The following is a 7513-nucleotide window of genomic DNA, read 5'->3' as shown; positions in this document are numbered from 1 at the left end:
CTTACCCATTTAGTCAAATCTCCAACTGCCCTGTACACATTTTTGTTATGTTTGCGTTTATTTTCCCATGGTTTTGGTGTGAAGCCCTTTTCATTAGCTCACCTTGCCACCATGCTGCCCCTGGGTTACTCAGTAACCCTCAGTTCCTTAGACTCTGTCTCTGCAGTAGGGAAGTGTCCATAGTAACTATGTCTAGCTTAAGTGCAGCACACAGAGTGAGTTCTTGATCAATGCTTCCCATTGTTGCTTGCCGTTTTGTTAGTCTCCACACCTTGGCCAAGTGATCTATATTCTTCATGGTAGCTGTTTCCTTATTAAGAAGAGGAGGAAGTCTTCGTTAAGGCTTGGGAGAGTCCAAAGGAGAAACTCTGTTGAGTATAGCGGAATACCGAAACCGAAGCAGAGTCCCACCCTCTCTGTGCCTGAACCAAAGGTCACTTGACATAGCCCTGAACGAGCGATGCTCTTTCAGCTGTTGCCTTGAAGATCGCTTGGAGGAGGTTTGCCTGGACAGTTCGGCGGAGAGGGTAAGCTGGAGTTTGTGAATATTTTCTTTGCTAAGGATATGTTTCAAAGGCATACTTTTTACAGAAGATGTTTGTAGACTTTGAAAGGTAGCTAGTAGTTTTTTTTTTGTTTTTGGTTTTTTGGGGTTTTTTTTGTTGTTGTTGTTGTTAATAGGCCCTCTGAGAGGTTTTTTATTTATTTATTTATTTTTTGTTTTTATTTTTTAAAGTCACTTTGACATTCCTATTGGCTTCTAAACCTGGTAAAATCTTGGGGGTACCTTGCTGTCCACATTATCCTGCTCTTTCCCTCCCTGTTTCATCGCTTACAGGCTTGTGATTTGGAGGCCTTTCTCATGAATCGTGGAGTTCAGGAGGGTAATCTCCCTGTTCACCTCAGAGCTAAGAAGGGATCCGATGACTGTTAAGTTGGGAACCTTCAGACAGAAAGTAAATCTTATGTGCAAAACACCTTGATTATCCTGTAAATATTAACTGATTTGAATTGTTTGTACAGTGTTAGTTGTACTATGAAAATTTGCTTATTACTCAAATTTAACCTTCATAGGTTGTTGTTGGCTCAGAGCCCACAGACTGAACACGGCCAGATTTCTATACAAACATTTTCCTTGGGACTGAAACTGTAGCTGGATATGTGTATTTGGAATTTTTGTTTTTTAAATCCGTTGATATTAATGGAGCTTGCAAATGTTTAAATAGCCAATTAGTGGAAGCTTTAAAAGAAGAGCTGTTTTTAAACTATCGAAGCTTATAATTTTGGTATTTTGGTATTGCATTTGAGTTTAGTGACAAGAAGGATTGTCACTGTGTTAGAGGCCTCTGTGTGCTTTCTGCTTTTGAGGTTCTATTGGCTTGTCACACTTCATCTGATTGGAGGAAAACCTTTTCTTCTTGCCCTATTCCCAGAAGTTAAATACAAAGCTAGGATTGATCCTATGTGAAAACAGTATTTACAGGTTACTCAAGGTCTTTTGCATGTAAGATTCGCTTTAGGTCTGTAGGCTCCCAACTATTAATAGTCCTCTGATCCCTTCTTGGCTTCCAGGTGGACAAGGCGATTACACGCCCAGCTGCTAACAAGAGAGCAGTGTAACTGAGTGTTCCTGACAGACGGCAAAAGTCAGTGTCTGCCTGAGTGACTCTGGTGGACTGGGAAGTCACATTCTCACTTTAAACCATGGTGTGTGTGTGTGTGCGTGTGCGTGTGCGTGTGCGTGTGTGTGTGTGTGTGGTGTTGTATGTACATAGTGAACCCTTGCATGTGCAGTTATAGGTACAAACAGAGGCCAGAGATTCCTGTAGATGTCTCTCACTGGAGTGTTCTGGTTCTCTTAGATTGGCTGACCAGTCTGCTCTGGGGATCTGTCTGTCTGTCTGCCTCTAAAGATCACAGGTGCACGCTGCCACCTCTGGCTTTTCACGTGGATGTTACGTGTTGAACTCAGGCCTTCATGCCTGTCTGTCACACTCTTTTACTCATCGAGTGAAGCCCCCAGCCCCTAAGCGTTGTTCTTTTGAACAGCATTCTCGCGTGTGTTGATTCTCCTGTAAAGGGTCTGTCATTTATTTGCCATAAAGACGGTAGACATTCCAGTCTTTGCTCACGTGACCTTGCAGTCATGCACACCGCTGTTCAGAGCAGAAAGAGGGTGAGGCTCCTGGGGATGTTTATGGTCTGATTTGTTTTTATCTTGGTTATAAACTTTTGTCCAAATTCTAAGGCAGATGTCAGTGGCATGTGGACTTTAAACTCCCTGTATATTCTGAGAAAGGAATGTAAAACATTTTGTTCTTTGACCCAGCCCTTCTCCTCCCTGTAGGAGGACACGTGTGTATAGCTTGTGCCTGAGTTTGTTTAAAAGAAGTTTCTGTTTTTCAGCAACTCAATATGGGCACTGTTTTTCTCAATTTAACTTAAGTAAACTGTGTATTGGAGGAAATGACCAGATACATGGATATCTGTTGAGTCTCATATCTAGTTTAGCAATTCTAAACTGAAGTCTGTAGAGACGTGCCTGTTAGGTCACAGTCACTTTGTCGCTCGTCCGTTGAGGTCAGTATGAAGCGTGTGTGTGCGCGCGTGTGTGCGCGCGCGCGTGCCTGGAGGTAAGACAGTGTAGTACCCTGTCATTTTCTCTCTGGCGCTATCCATCTTGATTTTTCTGAGACGGGATCTCTCGCTGGCCTGGGATGAACAGATTTGGCGAGGCTGGCTGGGCAGTGAGCTCCGGAGAGGATGGCTGGGCACTGATGTGTTGCCATCACAGGTCCGTACTCAGCTCTTGAGCATACAGCTGGGAGCTGAACGCAGGTCATGCATTGATGACAAGCATTTGACTCACCAAGTCTTTGTCATAAACTCCTGTAAATTTCTAATTTAAATGACTAAAAAGTTTCAACATCTTTTTTTTTTTTATGATTTGTTTGTTCTGTTTTTTGAGATAGGGTTTCTCTGTGTAGCAGCCCTAGCTGTCCTAGCAGTCTCTTTGTAGACTGGGCTGGCCTCGAACTCAGAGACCTGCCTGCCTTTGCCTCCCAAGTGCTAGGATTAAAGGCGTGAACCACCGTTTACCAGCTTAAAAATCTTACTGTGTCTCCGTGTGGGTTTGTCATATGGCTGCAGTGCCTACAGAGGCCAGAAGAAATGAAACTAAACAGATTGTCCATGTATTTGGCCATTTCTTCTAATACACAGTGGGCGTTGGGTGCCCTGGAATTAGACTTATATGGAGTTGTGAGTTGTTGGTTGTGGGTGTTGACAACCAAGCCTTGGTCCTTTGTAGTATGTGGTATTGATTACTGAGCCATCTTTCCAGATCTTCGTTCCTGCAATGCCACACCCACCCCATGTTTTAGAGTTTAGTTTTACATATAAGGGGTGTGTGTGTATGTGAGAGAGAAAGAGAGAGAGAGAGAGGCCTTTGAGCTGTATGCATATAGAATCTTATGCTCAGAATAGGTTAAAACTAGATTTAGAAATGTGATTATACATAACTCAGTTTTAATTGCAATATTCTAAACCATCAGAATGATTTGTAAGCTAATTTTATTCTGTAATTAGCAATATTAGATTGACCAGAATGGCATGTGAGTTTCTTACATTTGCTTTCTAGCGCATGTCAACATTGGTCTATGAAGGCTTTGGTTTAATAACATGGCTGTACATTTTCTTTTTATATTGAATTTTTTCTTTTTTATTGTTTTTAATTGAGGTATATATTTTTCCCACTCCCCTTCCTTCCTCCCTTCTTTTTGTTCTCACCCTTCTCCCTTCCTCCCATCACTCCCAATTCTCTGGAGCTCTGGATTGTAGTGTGGTTTGCTTTGCTTTATATCATCTATCCACTTATGAGTGAGTACATACCATGTTGGTCTTTCTGGGTTTGGGTTAGCTCACCCACGATGGTTTTTTCTAGGTCTATCCATTTGACTTCAAATTTCGTGATATCATTGTTTTTTTACAGCTGATTAGTTCTCCATTGTGCAGATGTACCACATTTTCTTTGTCTATTCCTTAGCCGAGGGGCATCTAGGTTCTTTCCGGATTCTGGCTGTTAGGAATAAGGCTGCTGTGAACACTGTTGAGCAGGCCTCCTTGTGGTATGAATGTGCCTCTTTAGGGTAGATATGCCCAAGAGTAGTATCACTGGGTCTTGAGGTAGATTGATTCCCCATTTTCTGGCAAACCTCCATACTGATTCTAAAGCAGCGGTACAAGTTTGCACTCCCACCAACAGTGGAGAGTGTTCCCCTGACTCCACCTTCTCTCCAGCATAACCTAGCCTCTGTATTTTTAGTCTTAGTTATTCTGACCATTTTCTTAATTATTAAAAGAACATTGTGGGGTGCTGGGATGAAGGCTTAGTTAGTAAAGTGCTTGCCTAATGAGCATGAGGATTTGAGTTTGGATTCCCAGAACCCACATACGAGACTGGCCATGGCAACACAAGCCCGTAATCCTGGCAGTACAAGATGGGAGGCGGACGCAGGAGGATCTTGGGAGCTAGCCTGGCTACCTAGTGACATTACAGGCCAGTCGGGGAACCTGTCTCGAACACAAGGTAGAGGACATGAGGATCACTGAGACTGTTCTTTAGCCTCCATGTGTGTATGTATACACACACTCATACCCACATGTATGTAGACATACATGAACACAAACAACATAAATACATTGTGTCAGATATTTAGATGTAATTCATACTAATACTAAATTTGCTAAGATTGTGTATAAATCTACAGTTTTCAAGTCCCTACTTACGACTATCATATTCATTACTTTCTGCCATCTTTTTCTTCTTTTTAAAAAAAGCTTTCCACAATATGCAGATAATTGCCATGTAGTTCACAGTTCCATATGATCTGCTAGGCTAAACGGCATAGTCTGCATTGGATAGAGCAGCACTCATCAGTGTTGAACAGGAAGCCCGGGCCTGGGGTTGGAAAGCTTTCCAGCCGCTCTGTCTTGGCATTCCCAAGACTCGGAATGAATCCTTTCCAGTAACTCAGAGCTGAGATTCCTGGACTCCAGCCCTGCTTCAGCTCATCCCCTACTTCCTTCTCCCCATTTTCAGGTCATCCCCCCACTTCCTTCTCCCCATTTTCAGTTCATCCCCCCTCAGGCAGAAAGCTGCTGTGGCCTTGTCATTCCCCCTGTGTAAAGATCATGGACTGCGTGGCTCTCTGTCATGTGTGGTCACCTGTTGTACTTGCTTGGCCTTTATCCTATCCTCCACCTCCTGCCTCCTTTTTCTTATTCAGCATTTCTCATTTGTAACCAAAGTCCAGCTCTTTCTCACTGTCTGCTGCCCACTGCTGTTGGGTTTCTCTTGGTCCTGTCTCCCTCGACTGGGTATAATGCTTTCTGCTCCTGCGTTTGCTCCCCGTGTCCTATGCTGTGTTCATTTTCGTGTGCTCTCTGATATTTTGCTCCTCCCGTGTTAACTGACTTTAAACAGCTACATCATCTTACTCTTGGTTACTCTGATGGGTTGTAGGTGGTTTGGTCTGATTTCTCCTGTGTTGCCTTGCATGGAATTTTTCACCCGTGAGCCACTGAGTAGCGCACACTTTGCTCTCCGCTGGAGTGGATGTTTGAGGACTCATCTAAAGAAATGCAGAGTGACTTTCTGAGTTATGGCTGAAGCCACCAAGACTGCGCTTGAGAATGGCTTCAGATCTTGCTGTGTGGTGCCTCGGGTCTCTTTCTAGATAAAGGCCAGGCAGAGAGGAATTGGGAAGTCACCCAGGCTGTGGAAGCCCTGACCACAGCTCTGACACACAGGACATTTCCATGAATTCATAGTGGAAAGAAATAGGGCTAGGCTAGAATGCTGGTTTGGGGAAAGAGATTGACATCGTGGATGTAGTACCTGCCTTGTTGCTTGACAAAATGCCGGAGAGACACAGTTAAGGAAGAAACGGGGACTTCGCTTCGGCTCATAGTTCGAGGGCACAATGCATCTCGACTAGGAAAGAGTGCCGTGAGGGGAGAGGCCCTGCCTGTGGCAGCAAGGCCCAAGGTCCATCACTCATAAAAGACAGGGTTGGCCCTGAATCAGGTGTATCCCCAGCTGAGGTCTCCATGGGCCCTGAGAGTACCATGTGGGTTGTACATTAACAATCACGCCTACATTATCACATCCTGTGCCCTCGGTGACATTGCTGACCTCATCAGGCAGGGCAAGAACTGAGACTGATCCTGATCCCGACACCCAATCTTGAGCTTCCCCAGGGGCTTCTGTGTCAAAGGTCAGGACACACGGCAGAGTTGGGATGGGTCGGTGAGTGAAGCTGCAGACGGGAAGAAGTGGTTGTGTTGGAATGGACGTGGGAGGCGGTGGTGGGCAAATGTTATCTCATGTGTGAGAGTGAGGGACTGCTGGAGAAGGGCCTCCTGTCTAGCCAGAAGCTGATGTCAGTGTGAGACTCTGGACAGAGGGCCAGAGGCCACCAGCGAGAACTGTGCTGTATGTCTGGAAGAGTATTAGGCTGAGAAAATCAGAGAGGAGAGCAAGAGGTGCGGACAACATGGGCAGAGCCATCTGAGAGCTTTATGTACAGCGATGTGTCATACACGCAGTGATGGCCCCAGAAGATTATGATGGGGCTGAAAGTTCCTGTCACCTGGTCCCGGTGGTGACAGTGGTGTGAGCAAGCCTGCTGCCCTGACAATTATCATAAAAGTAAAACACAGCCAGGTGTGGTGTTCTGTTCCCATAGCTCTAACAGTGATGATGCTGATGCGGGAGGGCTGCCCAAGACTGAATCCAGCCTGGGCTCAATAGCAAGATTCTGTCACTAAAAATATCAAACCCCAAACTGACAGTACAGTGCAGGTGATCGTATACAAAGCTGCTTGCTATCAAATGATTTAACTGCTGTCTGTATCTCTGTATTAAGCCTTTCACAGCCCCGTGGAGGGAACACCTTCTCGCTGTGCTTGTATAAGAAGCGTTAATGGAAAGGCAGCCTCCGGTGGGTCCTCATGGGGACAGACAGTCCCATGCCTGTTGCTGTCTGTCAATACATTTAAGGGGACAAGACTAAGGGACAAAGAGGGTGATATGGGTACTTTGACCCTCCCCTACCACCAGTGTGTTTAGTAAGAGACATTCAAAAAGCAGAAACAAGACCATGGGCAAAGCTTATAGGATAGGGATACAGAGGAATATTTTTATAAAGCTGTATAGTGTGTTTTAGGGTAAATGTTACTACAAGAGACTCAGAAATTAAAAAAAAAACTAAAAGGTTTATGAAATAAAATGTTAAAAAGTTATAATGACTAAGGTTAATTTATTATTGAAGAAGGCATTTTTTAAAAAAAAAAATGGTGGGAGAGGAGAGACGGTTCAGAAGTAAGAGATTTCACTGTGCTTCCGTAGGACCCAGCTTCGCTTCCAATCCCAGGTGACTGATTGGCCTCCATAGGTCCAGTCTGGGGCTTGATGCCTCTTCTGACCTCCATGGGCCCTGCACACATGTGG

At 44.6% G+C, this 7513-nt stretch overlaps 1 protein-coding gene across 1 annotated transcript in view; it reads left to right on the top strand.

The window, feature by feature from the left end:
• Positions 1-278: 278 nt before the first annotated feature.
• The window catches only part of Eps8 (epidermal growth factor receptor pathway substrate 8), a 98382-nt gene continuing 91147 nt past the window's right edge, over positions 279-7513 (top strand). The window contains 1 exon segment of the mRNA XM_041632983.1: positions 279-527. The gene's annotated coding sequence lies outside the window, so the exon portion shown is untranslated.

This window comes from Microtus oregoni, unplaced genomic scaffold (assembly GCF_018167655.1).
Source record: "Microtus oregoni isolate MIOR12 unplaced genomic scaffold, Mior012 000002F_ref0000024, whole genome shotgun sequence".
NCBI lineage: Eukaryota > Metazoa > Chordata > Mammalia > Rodentia > Cricetidae > Microtus > Microtus oregoni.
Note: the sequence above shows the minus strand (reverse complement) of the source record. Positions and strands in the feature narration are given on the sequence as shown.